At 35.8% G+C, this 17,775-nt stretch overlaps 2 long non-coding RNA genes across 4 annotated transcripts in view; both read left to right on the forward strand.

Moving 5' to 3' along the window:
- The window catches only part of LOC135087430 (uncharacterized), a 38,843-nt gene extending 24,004 nt beyond the window's left edge, over positions 1–14,839 (forward strand). For 2 of the 3 annotated variants that reach the window (XR_010260815.1, XR_010260816.1), the window contains exons 3-6: positions 13,667–13,772; positions 14,047–14,223; positions 14,329–14,452; positions 14,688–14,839. This is a non-coding gene — a long non-coding RNA (uncharacterized LOC135087430). Of the gene's footprint in view, positions 1–12,762; positions 13,773–14,046; positions 14,224–14,328; positions 14,453–14,687 lie in introns of those variants that run through there. The other variant, XR_010260814.1, reaches the window with a different exon arrangement.
- LOC135087431 (uncharacterized) lies at positions 14,837–16,692 on the forward strand. The gene is made up of 2 exons (XR_010260817.1): positions 14,837–14,866; positions 15,612–16,692. It is a non-coding gene; the product is annotated as an uncharacterized LOC135087431 (long non-coding RNA).
- Positions 16,693–17,775: the final 1,083 nt, after the last annotated feature.

Genomic DNA, 17,775 nt, shown 5'->3' on the forward strand with positions numbered 1-17,775 from the left:
TACTTTGCCACAGTTCCCATAGCATAGATAGTCAAAAATATTTTTGGTTACTTTAGTGTCAAAACAGTCACATTATTGGCAATGAAACATTACACGATTGGAAGGGATCCTCTTCAATCTTATTGTGTTTAAGTTTTTTCAGTCTGAATTATTGCTATCATTAGAATATGAAAAAAGATATCTTGGATTTGTCATTCTCACTAAAATGTCTCTGGGGTGGTGGCATGGTTAACTAATATTAGTAATTTACCAGTATAATTTAAGTTAATGCAGTGTAATAAATAGGTTAAGGTGCGGCGAGGCTGGCGCTCGGGCCCCTATGCCACCTTTTTTTTCAACCGACTTCAAAAAAAGGAGGAGGTTCTCAATTCGACTCGTATGTTTTTTTTTCTATGTTTGTTACGCGATAACTTCGCCAATTATGAACCGATTTGAACAAATCTTTTTTCGGCGTATAGGTAATACCTCAAGGGTGGTCCCATTTAAATTTAATATAAAAAAAAATTACCCCCAAGGGTGGAAAATTGGGGATGAACTTTTTTATACGCAATATCTCCGCCGATTTTAAACCAATTTGAACGATAATTTTTTTGTTGAATAGGTATTATCAAAAGGGTGGTTTCATGCAAATTTAAAGAAAATATTTCACCTCCAAGGGTGGAAAATTGGGGATGAACTTTTTTATACGCAATATCTCCGCCGATTATGAACCAATTTGAACGATTATTTTTTTGTTGAATAGGTATTATTTGTGTTCACGCATTTGAAGTCGGTTTTTTTTTTAAAGTTATATTGATATTATTACATTTAGAAATAAACATTTCATAAACTTATTTGTTAACTTATTATTATCAAAAGGGTGGTTTCATGCAAATTTAAAGAAAATATTTCACCTCCAAGGGTGGAAAATTGGGGATGAACTTTTTTATACGCAATATCTCCGCCGATTATGAACCAATTTGAACGATTATTTTTTACAAGCTTTATATTGACTTCACTTGTTAGTATGTGTGGGACAAATCTTGCAACTGAAATTAAGACCACTTCTCCTCAACCGATTGAGCTGAAATTTGGTATACTTATGTAAATACGATGACAATGCAATGTTATGGTACCATTGAGCTGGTCTGATGATGGAGTCAGGAGATGGCCATAGGAACTCCTAAACGAAACGACGGAATCGCATCGAGTTTGGGTTCGTTGGATTTGTCTTTTCGAGCAGTTTCGTGCTAAATGATGTCCAGGGTCATGATGATGGATTAGGGAGGTGGCCATAGGAACTCCCTAAACGAAACGGCAGAAACTCATCGAGTTTGGGTTCGTTGGATTTTTCTTTTCGAGCAGTTTAGTGCTTGATGATGTTCAGGGTCCTGATGATGGAGTCAGGAGGTGGCCATAGGAACTCCTAAACGAAACGGCGGAATCGCATCGAGTTTGGGTTCGTTGGATTTGTCTTTTCGAGCAGTTTAGTGCTAGATGATGTCCAGGGTCCTTATGATGGATTAGGGAGGTGGCCATAGGAACTCCTAAACGAAACGGCAGAAACTCATCGAGTTTGGGTTCGTTGGATTTTTCTTTTCGAGCAGTTTAGTGCTAGATGATGTCCAGGGTCCTGATGATGGAGTCAGGAGGTGGCCATAGGAACTCTTAAACGAAACGGCGGAATCGCATCGAGTTTGAGTTCGTTGGATTTGTCTTTTCGAGCAGTTTAGTGCCAGGGTCCTGATGATGGAGTCAGGAGGTGGCCATAGGAACTCCTAAACGAAACGACGGAATCGCATCGAGTTTGGGTTCGTTGGATTTGTCTTTTCGAGCAGTTTCGTGCTAAATGATGTCCAGGGTCATGATGATGGATTAGGGAGGTGGCCATAGGAACTCCTAAACGAAACGGCAGAAACTCATCGAGTTTGGGTTCGTTGGATTTTTCTTTTCGAGCAGTTTAGTGCTAGATGATGTCCAGGGTCCTGATGATGGAGTCAGGACGTGGCCATAGGAACTCCTAAACGAAACGGCGGAATCGCATCGAGTTTGGGTTCGTTGGATTTGTCTTTTCGAGCAGTTTAGTGCTAGATGATGTCCAGGGTCCTTATGATGGATTAGAGAGGTGGCCATAGGAACTCCTAAACGAAACGGCAGAAACTCATTGAGTTTGGGTTCGTTGGATTTTTCTTTTCGAGCAGTTTAGTGCTAGATGATGTCCAGGGTCCTGATGATGGAGTCAGGAGGTGGCCATAGGAACTCCTAAACGAAACGGCGGAATCGCATCGAGTTTGAGTTCGTTGGATTTGTCTTTTCGAGCAGTTTAGTGCCAGGGTCCTGATGTTGGAGTCAGGAGGTGGCCATAGGAACTCCTAAACGAAACGACGGAATCGCATCGAGTTTGGGTTCGTTGGATTTGTCTTTTCGAGCAGTTTGGTGCTAAATAATGACCCAGAGATTGAGATACAACTAAAAAGTCTAAAATAAAATTATAATAAAAAAAAACTTTTTTAAAAACAAGCTTTATCCTGAAATGCAGTTGTACTAAAACGAAAAAAATAATTGTATGCTTGGTTCAAAGAATTTCGAAAGCTTGTAGCGCAAACAGAAAAAAAGAGGAATAAATTCCATGCGCGATACAAGCTTTCGAAATTCTTTGAACCAAGCATACAATTATTTTTTTCGTTTTAGTACAACTGCATTTCAGGATAAAGCTTGTTTTTAAAAAAGTTTTTTTTTATTATAATTTTTCTATGTTTGTTACGCGATAACTCCGCCAATTATGAACCGATTTGAACAAATCTTTTTTCGGCGTATAGGTAATACCTCAAGGGTGGTCCCATTTAAATTTAATAATATAAAAAACAACCCCCAAGGGTGGAAAATTGGGGATGAACTTTTTTATACGCAATATCTCCGCCGATTATAAACCAATTTGAACGATTATTTTACAAGACAAGAGTTATGATTTTTTGTTTGTTTTAGATGCCAAGTGCCTTCAACGCGGGAGGGACTCAAATGGATTCTACTTCTGCTACAAGTAATGAGATCGAAGCTAATAATGAAATGCCATGTCTAACCGTCTTCGACGGCGAACAGTGTATTGCAAATCAAAACATTTTAATTCAAAAAGTTAATAACGAAGAATTAATACTGCAAAATCTTGTTGAAAGCGTTCAAAAACTTACTCAAAAAGTGGCCGAGTTGTCTGTACAATTAGATGAATGCATGGTAAAATTTATGGAAAAAATCGAGCAGCCAGTGTCTGTTACTTTATTAAAAGACGCTAACCAAGTTGATAATGAAACGTTTAGTTTCAAACAAATAAGTGACAAGCAACAACTAGATAATCTGGAAAGAAGTTTAATTAATAAAACTGAGAGATCAAAACTACAACAACAGTTGGGGTTTTTGTTTCAACCATGTGAAGGAAATGGCTTGACCTTTGCCTATAAATTAATCGACTCAATGGTTTCACGTGAGTTTCTGTGTGAATGCTCCTGGTCTGGGGGAAGCCGTGGCAACATTTCGAAGGTCCCAATAAAAGACTACTAAAACTTTATCAAATTCTTCTGTGATATGCTACGTTCATGGGATTGTAAATTTACTATGGGACAAACTGAAAAGTTTTTTAAGGGCGTTCTGAAAAATGCTGTTAAAAGGAAATCAATGAAAGACTTAAGATGCTCTTCAAAACGAGTCCGAAAAATTAAATCAAAACCAAAAAAACAGGCAAGCACAAGTAAGCAAAAAGATTCTGCTAATTCAACAATTAATCAAAATAAAGAATCAAATGAAACATTAGAGATGGAAGTAGCAGAAGTGGAGGAGGAAAAGGAAAATAATGGTGAAGAAAAGATAGATGATAAAGACGAAGAAAGTTTGTGCTAATATTTTTTATGCGTTTTTTGTCGATTATGGCATTCTTTTTTTATTATTATGTCTGGTATATTGTTTAGGTAAGTACTGCCCGGCGTTACTAGATATAATGACACGGTAGTTTTTTCGTACTGACTGTGCGAATGCTTCTTTTGTAACACTAGCGGCCGCCCGCGACTTCGTACGCGTGAATCCTGTTTTTCCCGCTAATTCCCGTTCCCGTGGGAATTTCGGGAATTCCTTTCTTAGTGCACCTCTACGGTACCTAAGCTACGTCCCTTCCGAATTTCAAGTGCCTACGTTTAGCCGTTTAGGCTGTGCGTTGATCTGTCAGTCAGTCAGTCAGTTTCTCCTTTTATATATTTAGATTTCACCTTATGCCTCGTTACAAATCCGGTCATTACCAGTACCTGCCTTTAGTTGATTTTTGTTTCTACTAGACTGATTATGAACAGCTTAAGTAATAATTATTTTTCGGTGATGAGACTTGAATATTTTTAATATCTCCGTTTATTAGAACTTATTATATGCTGATTATATAATACGGGTACTTTATGCTTAGTTATGTATGACTATGCACATAATGCTGATTTACATAAAGCCTTATTTGTTACGATAGTTTATTTCGAAAATTATAAAGGAAGTAACAAAAAGGGTAAACAAGCCGAAAGGAGGGTCAAGGTACTCATGAAACTGAACATATTTTCCCATGGAACATGGGTCGAAATATTTCAAATAATTGAACCTCCCAAAGCAAATTAACTAGCTGATCAACAATTTTGTATGGGAGGTCCCAATTTAGCGGTAAACGTTCAGTTTCATGAGTACCACTTTGACCTCTTTTCGGCTTATACCCTTTTTATTACTCCTGTTTTTGAAACAAATTTTGTTAAATGTTGTTTGATAGGTACTAAGTGCTATTTTAATAAAAATATTTAGACTAATTAAAATAGTTAATTATGTATAAGTATAATATCTCCGTTTTATAGAAATCATGCTGATTATATACGTTTTCGATATACATATAAGGTAGGTATTTTAAGCTTAGTTATGACTGCATATGTTGCTGTGTAATGTTGATTTGCAAAAAGCCTTGATAGGAGGTTAAGTTTAATTTTGTTAATTATTTTTTGTTATACCTGATTTTGTTACAGTTATTTTATGTTATAATAATGTTGTTTGCTACGAAGAGTAATTTAGATAGAAATATTTAGACTGATTAAAATAGGTAGTTAGCTAGTATAAACTATTCTTTACTCTGTTTTATAAGAGACAGCCCACCGAAAAATTTGTGTGCTCCGTTGGAACTGTACAATTTTCCATTTTTACAAGCTTTATATTGACTTCACTTGTTAGTATGTGTGGGACAAATCTTGCAACTGAAATTAAGACCACTTCTCCTCAACCGATTGAGCTGAAATTTGGTATACTTATGTAAATACGATGACAATGCAATGTTATGGTACCATTGAGCTGGTCTGATGATGGAGTCAGGAGATGGCCATAGGAACTCCTAAACGAAACGACGGAATCGCATCGAGTTTGGGTTCGTTGGATTTGTCTTTTCGAGCAGTTTCGTGCTAAATGATGTCCAGGGTCATGATGATGGATTAGGGAGGTGGCCATAGGAACTCCCTAAACGAAACGGCAGAAACTCATCGAGTTTGGGTTCGTTGGATTTTTCTTTTCGAGCAGTTTAGTGCTTGATGATGTTCAGGGTCCTGATGATGGAGTCAGGAGGTGGCCATAGGAACTCCTAAACGAAACGGCGGAATCGCATCGAGTTTGGGTTCGTTGGATTTGTCTTATCGAGCAGTTTAGTGCTAGATGATGTCCAGGGTCCTTATGATGGATTAGGGAGGTGGCCATAGGAACTCCTAAACGAAACGGCAGAAACTCATCGAGTTTGGGTTCGTTGGATTTTTCTTTTCGAGCAGTTTAGTGCTAGATGATGTCCAGGGTCCTGATGATGGAGTCAGGAGGTGGCCATAGGAACTCTTAAACGAAACGGCGGAATCGCATCGAGTTTGAGTTCGTTGGATTTGTCTTTTCGAGCAGTTTAGTGCCAGGGTCCTGATGATGGAGTCAGGAGGTGGCCATAGGAACTCCTAAACGAAACGACGGAATCGCATCGAGTTTGGGTTCGTTGGATTTGTCTTTTCGAGCAGTTTCGTGCTAAATGATGTCCAGGGTCATGATGATGGATTAGGGAGGTGGCCATAGGAACTCCTAAACGAAACGGCAGAAACTCATCGAGTTTGGGTTCGTTGGATTTTTCTTTTCGAGCAGTTTAGTGCTAGATGATGTCCAGGGTCCTGATGATGGAGTCAGGACGTGGCCATAGGAACTCCTAAACGAAACGGCGGAATCGCATCGAGTTTGGGTTCGTTGGATTTGTCTTTTCGAGCAGTTTAGTGCTAGATGATGTCCAGGGTCCTTATGATGGATTAGAGAGGTGGCCATAGGAACTCCTAAACGAAACGGCAGAAACTCATTGAGTTTGGGTTCGTTGGATTTTTCTTTTCGAGCAGTTTAGTGCTAGATGATGTCCAGGGTCCTGATGATGGAGTCAGGAGGTGGCCATAGGAACTCCTAAACGAAACGGCGGAATCGCATCGAGTTTGAGTTCGTTGGATTTGTCTTTTCGAGCAGTTTAGTGCCAGGGTCCTGATGTTGGAGTCAGGAGGTGGCCATAGGAACTCCTAAACGAAACGACGGAATCGCATCGAGTTTGGGTTCGTTGGATTTGTCTTTTCGAGCAGTTTGGTGCTAAATAATGACCCAGAGATTGAGATACAACTAAAAAGTCTAAAATAAAATTATAATAAAAAAAAACTTTTTTAAAAACAAGCTTTATCCTGAAATGCAGTTGTACTAAAACGAAAAAAATAATTGTATGCTTGGTTCAAAGAATTTCGAAAGCTTGTAGCGCAAACAGAAAAAAAGAGGAATAAATTCCATGCGCGATACAAGCTTTCGAAATTCTTTGAACCAAGCATACAATTATTTTTTTCGTTTTAGTACAACTGCATTTCAGGATAAAGCTTGTTTTTAAAAAAGTTTTTTTTTATTTGTTGAATAGGTATTATTTGTGTTCACGCATTTGAAGTCGGTTTTTTTTTTTAAAGTTATATTGATATTATTACATTTAGAAATAAACATTTCATAAACTTATTTGTTACGATTTAATAGTAATCGCGTCGGTATCCTTCCGTTTGGCCAAATTACTTTTCGCCAAATTTCGCTTCGCAAACAACTTATCGCCAATGTTTCATTTCCCAAATAAACTTTTAGCAACTGTTACTTTTCAACCGACTTCAAAAAAGGAGGAGGTTCTCAATTCGACCCGTATGTTTTTTTTTCTATGTTTGTTACGCGATAACTCCGTCAATTATGAACCGATTTTAATAAATCTTTTTTCGGCGTATAGGTAATACCTCAAGGGTGGTCCCATTTAAATTTAATAATAGAAAAAACAACTCCTAAGGGTGGAAAATTGGGGATGAACTTTTTTATACGCAATATCTCCGCCGATTATAAATCAATTTGAACAATTATTTTTTTGTTGAATAGGTATTATCAAAAGGGTGGTTTCAGTTAGTTAGTTAGTTAGTTTTTTTTTGTGTTCACGCATTTGAAGTCGGTTTTATTTTATTTTTAAGTTATTATCGCACCACCTTTGCTGAAGGTTCTTTTACAGACATCTGGAAGGTAGGTAGACTATTGGTCCTCCCGAAGGGAAACGGTAAGCCTCTCTCTGACCCGAAGGCCTATAGGCCTATTACTCTTTTGCCAATCCTGGGTAAGATCCTGGAGCGCGTCATCATCTCCTGCGCTCCCTGCTTGCACCGACATATATCTGACGCTCAGCACGGTTTCACCCGTGGCCGGTCTACGGTCACGGCGCTCAAGTTCATTAACTCGATCACCGAGAACAGTACTGCGTCATACGTGCAGCTGATCTTCCTGGACATCTCCGGTGCTTTTGACAACGCCTGGTGGCCGATGATTTTGTTGAAGGCCAAACAGACCGGAGCTCCACCTAATAACTTCAGGTCATCGGTTAGTTACTTTACAGACCGGCGTGTGGGCCTCTATGTAGGGGCTCAAACGTCGTGGAAGCGCAGTACCATGGGATGTCCTCAGGGATCAATGTTGGGCCCGACACTTTGGAACCTCCTGCTCAACGACCTCCTGATGCTGCCGTGTCCTGAGTGGGTACACGTAATAGCGTACGCAGACGATGTGACGATCGCAATCGCTTGGTGTGACCCTCGACGAGGCTAGGTCCTATGTGCCGCATGCGAAATTGATTGATTTACAAGCTGCCAATGGTTTTGGCAAGACGTCATGGGGCGTGAGATACCCCGCCCTAAGTGTGCTGTACGCAGGCATTTATGTGGCCACGATGACATACGCTGCGGCCGTATGGTACCGATGCTCGTCGATTTTTGTAATGAGAAAGGTGGTTGGAGGGAATCGATTTTTGTAATGAGAAAGGTGGTTGGAGGGAATACTCAGCGACCGGCGCTCATTTTACTCACGAAGGCTTACAGGTCGTGCAGCACGGCAGCGTTACTTGTAAGTCTCTCGTGCAGGACGACTTGCGGAGGAGGGAATCCAACTGGCCCCCAGGGAGCGCCGGGAATTGAAGCGCACCATTAGAGAGGATGCCGTGGCCTTTTGGCAGGAGCGGTGGGATGCGATAATTCATTTGGTCATATTATCATTTGGCAAAATTTTACTTGTTCAAGTTTTTTTATGGCAAATTTTTGTATAGCAAATGTTTTTTGCCAAATATCCAAATAATTTGATTGATCAAATTAACACTTCATATACTTACCCACAAATCAAAGCATAAGGCACATGATCATAGTTTTCTTAAACAATAATTTTAATAATAAAATTGTATGTTTGCAAAAAGTAGGTAAGTATTGCAGAAAATAGTGGGTTAGGTTAGGTTAGAACAGTGACCATTAACGCGCGAAGGCGAGCGCAGCGTGCCGCGGTAGCGGCCGCCGAGCGCCAGAATCACCTCTTGTTAATGAATATTTCGATAAAAAGGATGAAATAAGTTGTTTGCGATGTGATAATTTGGGAAACGTTTTTGGCCAAACATTAGTAATCCAATCACGTCATATTATTAGTTACTGCACGTTATGGCTGCAGAAGATTTAAACAAGATTTTTGGCGAGAAAATCAATTTTCGCAGGACATATCCGGTTAAATATCCGTGTTGTAGTTAAAGCTAGAACTAACTCTGACATTAAACTGTTAATAATTAAAATCCTAAACACTTCTTAACGTATTTTGTTGCATGGAGTATTCAGTTTTTTTATGAATACTGGGTTTTAATCAATATTTAACGAATACATAATAGTCCAAAACCAAATGATATAAAGATTTTTTAACAATTTTACAAGAAATTGTTTTTTTTTTATAACTAAAAACATTTAAAACATAACGTTGCTTTTCTTGTTATACATTTAGGACATACTTTTTTAATTCGAATCGACACTATACGAATAGTTATAGCCTGACCAAGAACATAAAAACCCTGGCATAGAGGCGCGTCAATTGCATTTGATAGTGCAACACTGAGTACAGTCGTACCTGTGTTAAATTAATAGGCTAACTTTATGTATCAGGATTACGGGCTAATTTGATATTTTCATAAATTAACGAAAAAATATTATTATAGGTAACCTGGTTTAAATAAATTAAATGAAACCATCAATCGAGCTATTATAGTAGGATTTATTTTATTATTCATCAATAATCAAATTCAGAACTTGAATATTCAACTGCAATGTCTGCTCATGAACGCTTCAAACTCGGTACTTCTTTCCCAATTCCATAAAATTCAACACTTAGAAAGTGACAAAAAACTTTAAAATAGGTAGTTGAAACAAACCACAGCTAATTTTCATAGTGGACTGTACTATACGATAAACATGTCAGTCAATTTGACAACCTTTGTTGGAAACATTATTCAATGAAAATATTGTCCGAACCTTTGGTATTTCTCTTCGACAAATACTTTAACACATTGTGAACCACTTTTCTTTCACGACTATAAAAAGATTTTAGCAATTTCATTTACAAAATCAATTGCGCACATTTAAAATAAAGTTTGTTTACACTTTGACAGCAATAGACTGACATGCAAGGTGACATGTCAATGAAGTTTTCAGTTACTGTTGCCATTAAAAGAAATTAGTACCATTAGTTTTCCGCAACATGGCGAGGGTTTTTATGTTCCTGGTCAGGCTATAAAAGGAATTCATATTTTTAATCACATTTAAGTCATAAATGTTGCTACACAACAAATAATATTTTTTATTAATTAGTACCTGTCTTTGTTAATAATATTAAAATTTGCAATAACTTAATATAAAACCAAAAACTTTTTTCTCTTAATGTGTACATATTAACTATAAATTAATAATGAATATTGACTACCACCTACCTATAATGTTTTTATTGTAATTCAGTTTGTTATGTTTGTTAGCTTATTCACATATTACAGAATAGTACTTTTTAATAATTTCATTTATTTAAACAATAAGAATTTTGTTTTGGGTGCACTGTTTTTAATGTCCTACGTAGGTACATATTTTATGTTCGTCCATTTTCACCTAACAATGAAATTGTGATAAAAATGGGTCCCATTTTGAGAACTGCTGTCTGTTCCCTCGCTAAATATTATCCTAATTACCTCTTGTCTTTGAAGTTAAAATTAATAATTTATCAGTTTCAACTACTCTGTTCAATATTTTCCTCCTTCTTCTCTCGTTGATGAGATAGATGTGCGACGGATCTCGAGCACTGTAGGTCGTAGGTGTTAAAACATCCTATCGCTTGTCTTGCTGAAGACAAGTGAGCATTGGATGTCGACTACACCGTTTGTTTTTATTTGGGCTTTCACTTCTTTTGTACCTAATGTTTACTATATTTTCAGTTTAGAATTTTCTTATGGTATTGTTATTTTATTACCATTATTCTTTCACATTCTTAATATTAAAGTTACTCCTTTTATTTACAAGTTTGTTGTTGCTATCATGCATGAGGTAATTTTATTGTTGAGAGGGTTTTCATAATGGACGTGACATTTTCTTTCTTTGCCAGGAATTGCTACTTGATCAATTTCATAAAATTAACAATAACTAAAAGTTTTTTTACTAAACATTTTATGAAAATTACCTAATGGTTGTTAAAATTTGAGTATTCTTGAAATAAATAACTAATTAAATAAGTAACGTTATGTTTTAATGTGTACATATTAACTATAAATTAATAATGAATATTGACTACCACCTACCTATAATGTTTTTATTGTAATTCAGTTTGTTATGTTTGTTAGCTTATTCACATATTACAGAATAGTACTTTTTAATAATTTCATTTATTTAAACAATAAGAATTTTGTTTTGGGTGCACTGTTTTTAATGTCCTGCGTAGGTACATAGTTTATGTTCGTCCATTTTAACCTAACAATGAAATTGTGATAAAAATGGGTCCCATTTTGAGAACTGCTGTCTGTTCCCTCGCTAAATATTATCCTAATTACCTCTTGTCTTTGAAGTTAAAATTAATAATTTATCAGTTTCAACTACTCTGTTCAATATTTTCCTCCTTCTTCTCTCGTTGATGAGATAGATGTGCGACGGATCTCGAGCACTGTAGGTCGTAGGTGTTAAAACATCCTATCGCTTGTCTTGCTGAAGACAAGTGAGCATTGGATATCGACTACACCGTTTGTTTTTATTTGGACTTTCACTTCTTTTGTAATGTTTACTATATTTTCAGTTTAGAATTTTCTTATGGTATTGTTATTTTATTACCATTATTCTTTCACATTCTTAATATTAAAGTTACTCCTTTTATTTACAAGTTTGTTGTTGCTATCATGCATGAGGTAATTTTATTGTTGAGAGGGTTTTCATAATGGACGTGACATTTTCTTTCTTTGCCAGGAATTGCTACTTGATCAATTTCATAAAATTAACAATAACTAAAAGTTTTTTTACTAAACATTTTATGAAAATTACCTAATGGTTGTTAAAATTTGAGTATTCTTGAAATAAATAACTAAATAAATAAGTAATGTTTTAAGTCTAACTTGCTATTTTTAGAATGTTTATTCTTGTTAATTAATATTTAAGTACTATTTAAAATTACAAATAAATAAATTTTGACTTTGTTTTTGTAACCGTTTATAGCACTTTATATACCTTTAAAAGTACCTGTTTTTTAGTGAGACCTGTGATGTATTTGCAATGTTTATTTAAGAAATGCGAAAAAAGGCGACAGTTACATTATTAATTTTACAAAATGACAATTATACGACGATCCTTATTATGCTGGTGAGAACAATTTCGTTCAGTTTCGCTTATGACGGCATTAACTAACTTCATTTGAACACATCCATTGCTCATTGCTTTCTGAACCACGTGTTGTTTGTTATATTGACATACTCGTACTTGTACCTGGACACCCTGATATTCCGTCGACGCTGAGGTGTTTGATTGACACCCGGGACATTATCGACCGGTTATTTTCTCTGCCCTGATTCGTTAACCCTGCATCTTCCCTCCGCTCGACCTCTTCAACTTTATGCTCGTGCTGTGTTGGCTGTCGCCTTCACACTCTTCGCTTCGATGGCGTCACCCTCTCTGAGGCGTCTGCCTGTGTCACCCACGTGGATCAGTGACGTCCCCTGCAGGCTGGGGGTGTCGTCCTAACAGTCTTCCCCTGTCAATCAGTTCGTTCAGTCAGCGGTATCATTCTCTCTTCCTTCGTTTGGTTGGCTGAGGAGGCTCCTGTTCCGAATCAGGCGCTAATGTCATGGTGATTCCAAAGTGATTACGTTATATCGATATACCACTCTTACAGTAATGGGGTGATATTTTTCATATTCCATTTCACTTTGCTTTCCCATCTTCTCTTACATTACTGCACACGTAAACACTCATCATATACAATATCGGCTTACCCGGGCAAATCTATCAAATTTTGGATTCATTTCAGTAGCTGCTTTGCAATTGCTTGCTGCTTTAAAATGCTTGCGCTGCTTGGGCTTAGAATTCATTCATATTCATATTATTTATTTGCTAACTAATTGTAGCTAGAAGATCGAATTCGCCCAGTAGGGCGATCTAACTACATGAAATGGTTTTTATTTAAAATAGAAAGACCCGTGTCTTTCTATGTGTCTAGGTATGTCTTGACGCGATATTTATGAATGAGTTACATTATGTACTCACTGCTTGACGTTTAGTTATAATGGGTGGGACGCGAATGATTAAAATCTGTTTTTAATGTTATACATTTCATGTAGGTAGATGGGGAGTAGAAGGGAGAGTGCATAACAAAACTAATCTTACTAACCATTGGCTTGCCTTTAATTAATTATAAGATCAAATTAATGTTATGGTACTATCCCATGTGCCAACCTCACCTGCTCGCGCCAACAGCCGGCTGTTGGCGGCAGCGGCGTGGCTCACCGCGAGAGTGAGACGCTCCGCTGCGGTGCTCCCTGCTGTCTTACTGACGAGGCTCTGGCTTTAACTAATATTTATGGCTGTCTTTTACTAACATTGTATGTCATGTTATAGAGCTTGCAGATGGACTAACCAGGCTGGCAGTGTGTGGCAGCTAACTTGTTTATAAATGTGGAAACATCTCATTCACACAAAACACAGATGAGCCGTGCAATGCTTTGATGTGTCTCTAATTATACATCGATGTAAACTCTAACAATGCATAGCCAAATATAAATCTAATTTTAATATGTTTTATATTACAGATGACAAACGATTTATTAGTAATATCACTGTTTATATCTTATCTGGATAAGATACTCAATTAGACATCAAGATGACTGTCACTCGTACACTCAAAAGATACTAAGAGTAAGTATTAAAAATATTAATAAAATTATTATTTAATTTATAAAAAGACTAGCTTTTGCCCACGGCTTCACCGGCGTAAAATTTTGTTTGTCACAGATCGTCATAAATTATAGCCTATGTGTTATTCTGGGTTATAAACAATAATACTGTAAAGTTTCGTCAAAATCCGTTCAGTAGTTTTTGCGTGAAAAAGTAACAGACATCCAAATTTTCGCATTTCTAATATGTATTAGTATTTTAATCTGTACTACATATTTTGTATTAATTATTTCAGGTATAGAAGCCAAAAGAGAAACTTGAGTGATGCAAAAGTTAAAATTGCTACGATGGTGCTCACCACATCTACTCGCAAGTCAAGTTCCTCAAGATGAAGCATTAATAACGCAGCCCTGACAAAATAATGCAAATTTGAAGAATTCATAAACATAAAAAGAACTAACTACTAATTAAGGTAAACGCAACTTCAATCTTCAGATTTATATTTATATAAATTATACAATTATAATTGTCTTATTACATTTTACTATTAATAATATTAATATGCCATCTATTTCAGGTATAGACTAGAAGAAATAATAAAAATTAAAATGTAATATAATACTTAGCTACCTACGTTTCGCTACTTCATACTGAACTGAACCGGAGTCTGACAATGCACCACACGACCTTTTTCTGATTATGTAAGTAAAACAATTTTACAACTCAATCGCAATAATCAATAGTAAGTGTTAAGATACCATAAACATTAAGCTTGGACATATCTTTGGAGTACTCAGCCAGTGTTTTTTTTTCTTTTCACCAACTGTCGTTAGGTCATATAACCTCTCTACTGGCAGGTGTTCACGCGCGCCTACTACCTTTGTTTAAAGGCTTTTTTTTTTATAAAAAATACTTTTAACAAAATTTTACCAACAGGTAAAACGCCATGAATAGAATAGAATTGATCACATCTCACAAGGAAGGAGGAGTGATATCGCCAAGAAGAAATTACTGTCTCAATGCGTAAAATATTACTCTACGAAGCAAGAAGGCTAAGAATGAAGAAAGAAAAGAAGACAAAACATAAACGCAAATAGTAGTTCACGACACGACAAGTAAGTGTACCTACCTAACATTATTACGTTAAACGACCAAGAAATATGAAATAAGTAATAGGCTAGATGACAAAATTTCAATTATTTGTCCGTCAGACAGATAATTAGAAAACATTAGACTCATATTTTTTATTTTCTTTTATAATTAAATAATAACAGTGCTACATCGAGTTGAAATGGCGCGATACGTCACGCTTGAGTAGAATTTTTACTCAAAAGTGACGTCACGCGACATTTCAACTTAATTTAATACTGTATATTCGATTATAGAAAAAAAAATACGAGTCTAATATTTTCTATCTGTCTGACGGACTAAATATAATTTTGATTTCATTACCCAGTCATCATCCCTATTGTATATTATTGCCAATCCATTTCCGAGACATGTTCAATATTATTCTTATAAAATGAATTCTATGCATAATTTCATACCCATAACACAAGCATATTAATTGCTTACTTTGGGGCTAGATGGCGCTGTGTGAGATTGTCCAAAGATATTTATTTATTTAAAGATATTTATACTTAATTTGAAATCTTATTTTAAACGCAAATGTCACACAATAAATGCTTGCCGCATTTTATTTAGATGCCACTTTAACTAATAATTAGGTATTATGTGATAATACTACTACGCATCCACTCACCTCTATGTTGTCATTTCTTAATTACCTTTTTTGCGAATAAAATATAAGAGAATGAAATCATTAAAACGAAATAATTACAACTGTCTTTTTATTTCCAGGTTCATCAGTATCATGGAATTATCGACATTGGACTTGAAATCTCAGTTGCAGTTCCGGTATTGGATTGACGACAGCAGTCAACTATCGATGAACACTGATTTGAAGATGCTTGACGTTCTACAGAGGAAGCAAGAAAATAACAATTAGAGATATTTACAGATTAAAACATAGTAGTTATGCACTTTTATTCAAATTAATATTGTTTACTGATCAGTAATAATACCATAACCCAATACTTGTAGCGGCTTATGCTGAACCTCATCATGGCTCTTTTGTTTTTTCTTCTTTATTTTTCATTTTCTTATATTAATTTAGTGAACATAAAATGCCAGCTACTCGGATATGTAGGTGACTTAGGACTGATTTTTTAATCGTTGAATATCTGCTGAAGAATAAACATTTTGACATATACTATTCTTCAGTTAAAAGTTATACGAAGATTGAGAAATCAGCCCACAAGTTTTTTTTTAAAACTGAGGTGGAATTGTGTAAAGCAATCGTTATCATTTGACAGTTAACGTACGTAACATAACGTACGATTATTCTGTCAAACGCTTTAACTGATTTTATCGTACCTACGTTATGAACTGTCAAATGATTACGATTGCTTTACACAATTCCATCTCTGATCCAGATTCTTTTTTATATTTTCATTTGTATAGGAAAATGTAACATAATCATTTATCCAATGTCAATTTGCATTCATATTATAAATATTGCACTTGAAATGATGATTATTATGATTACATAATATTTTGGAATTAAACATGTCTTAGCTAAGTAAAACTACTCGAATTTCACTATCATTGGAATTTAATATTTTTCGCTTATATTAAAATCGCAGCTTGATCCAGTCATTCTAGATAACTTAGATTTTTAAATCCGACTGTCAGCACTGAAGCTACATGTAGCACATTTTTCACTTATAAGCTTGTCTTTTTATTTAATGTACTAAATGATAGATCAATTACGAAAGTAGATTGCTCCTTTACAAAAACATAGTAATATTACAGTCAAATGTATGCTTTCAAAAGTTGTAGAATAATTGTTTAATCATTATAAATATACTATTTAAACCAATTTTTTGTTTTTTCTTCATTAATTAATTAATAAGCACAATGTAGGTTGAGTTATAATAACATACAGGCTTAAATATCTCACACACAGGCTTATCTATCTCGCACACAGATTTAAATATCTAACACAGGCTTAACTATCTCGCACACAGACTTAAATATCTTTGATATCTGTTTCCTAAACAACTTTCATTTAGGTACATACATAAGATGATTAAATTTTAATAATATGACTAAACTAAACTGCACTCAAACTTTCATGTAACATAGCACTCCATTAACAACGGTAACTAGAGAATGCTTGGAAATAAAATCGATAGGTGGCGCATTGTTAAATAGTGATCAATGGTGATAGCTCTACGATGCGCCTCCTGTCGGTATTATTCCTAAAGCATTCTGTAATTTTAGCACATCATGATAGACTACATTCATTCTTAGTGACAATAAAATTAATAAACAAGTACACTAGCTATTACTTTTATTATTATGAATGCATAAGTTTTACAATATAGTTGATTATTATAAAATAATTTGTTAGGATAATCTCATAGGTACCTACTTCCGTAATATAGCCAACAAACAACTAAGGTAGATAAGCTAATTGAATCAAGAAATATCGACAACTGAAATCTTGCATAATTTATTGCCTTCTATGCATAATGTCCCGAAGCAGTGGTAGGGTTAATATTGGGACGTGTAAAAGCGCTTTTTTAAAGCCTATTTGCAAAAATAAATGAATTTATTTTAATTTTAATATTATTGCTTAAAACGAAATAGATTTTTGTGCCAAATTCTAAAGACTAAGCCATATAACCGAAAATAAAGGCGAGGCCGAAGGCCGAGCGATAGTTTGAAGCCCAAGAGTCGCCATAGATTTATTTTTAATGCGTCAAAAAAGGACTAGAGCCCAGTCTGTGACAGACAGAAAGGCGAGGCCGAAGGCCGAGCGATGGTTCAAATCCCGAGAGTTACCACAGTTAAACTTGCGTTGCGTCAAAAAAGCACAAGAGCACAGTGACAGACAATAAACACCCCCTGTAATTTTTGCGAGGCCGAAGGCCGAGCTCCGAATGCGAGGCCGCAGGCC

This window comes from Ostrinia nubilalis (assembly GCF_963855985.1).
Source record: "Ostrinia nubilalis chromosome W unlocalized genomic scaffold, ilOstNubi1.1 SUPER_W_unloc_9, whole genome shotgun sequence".
Lineage (NCBI taxonomy): Eukaryota > Metazoa > Arthropoda > Insecta > Lepidoptera > Crambidae > Ostrinia > Ostrinia nubilalis.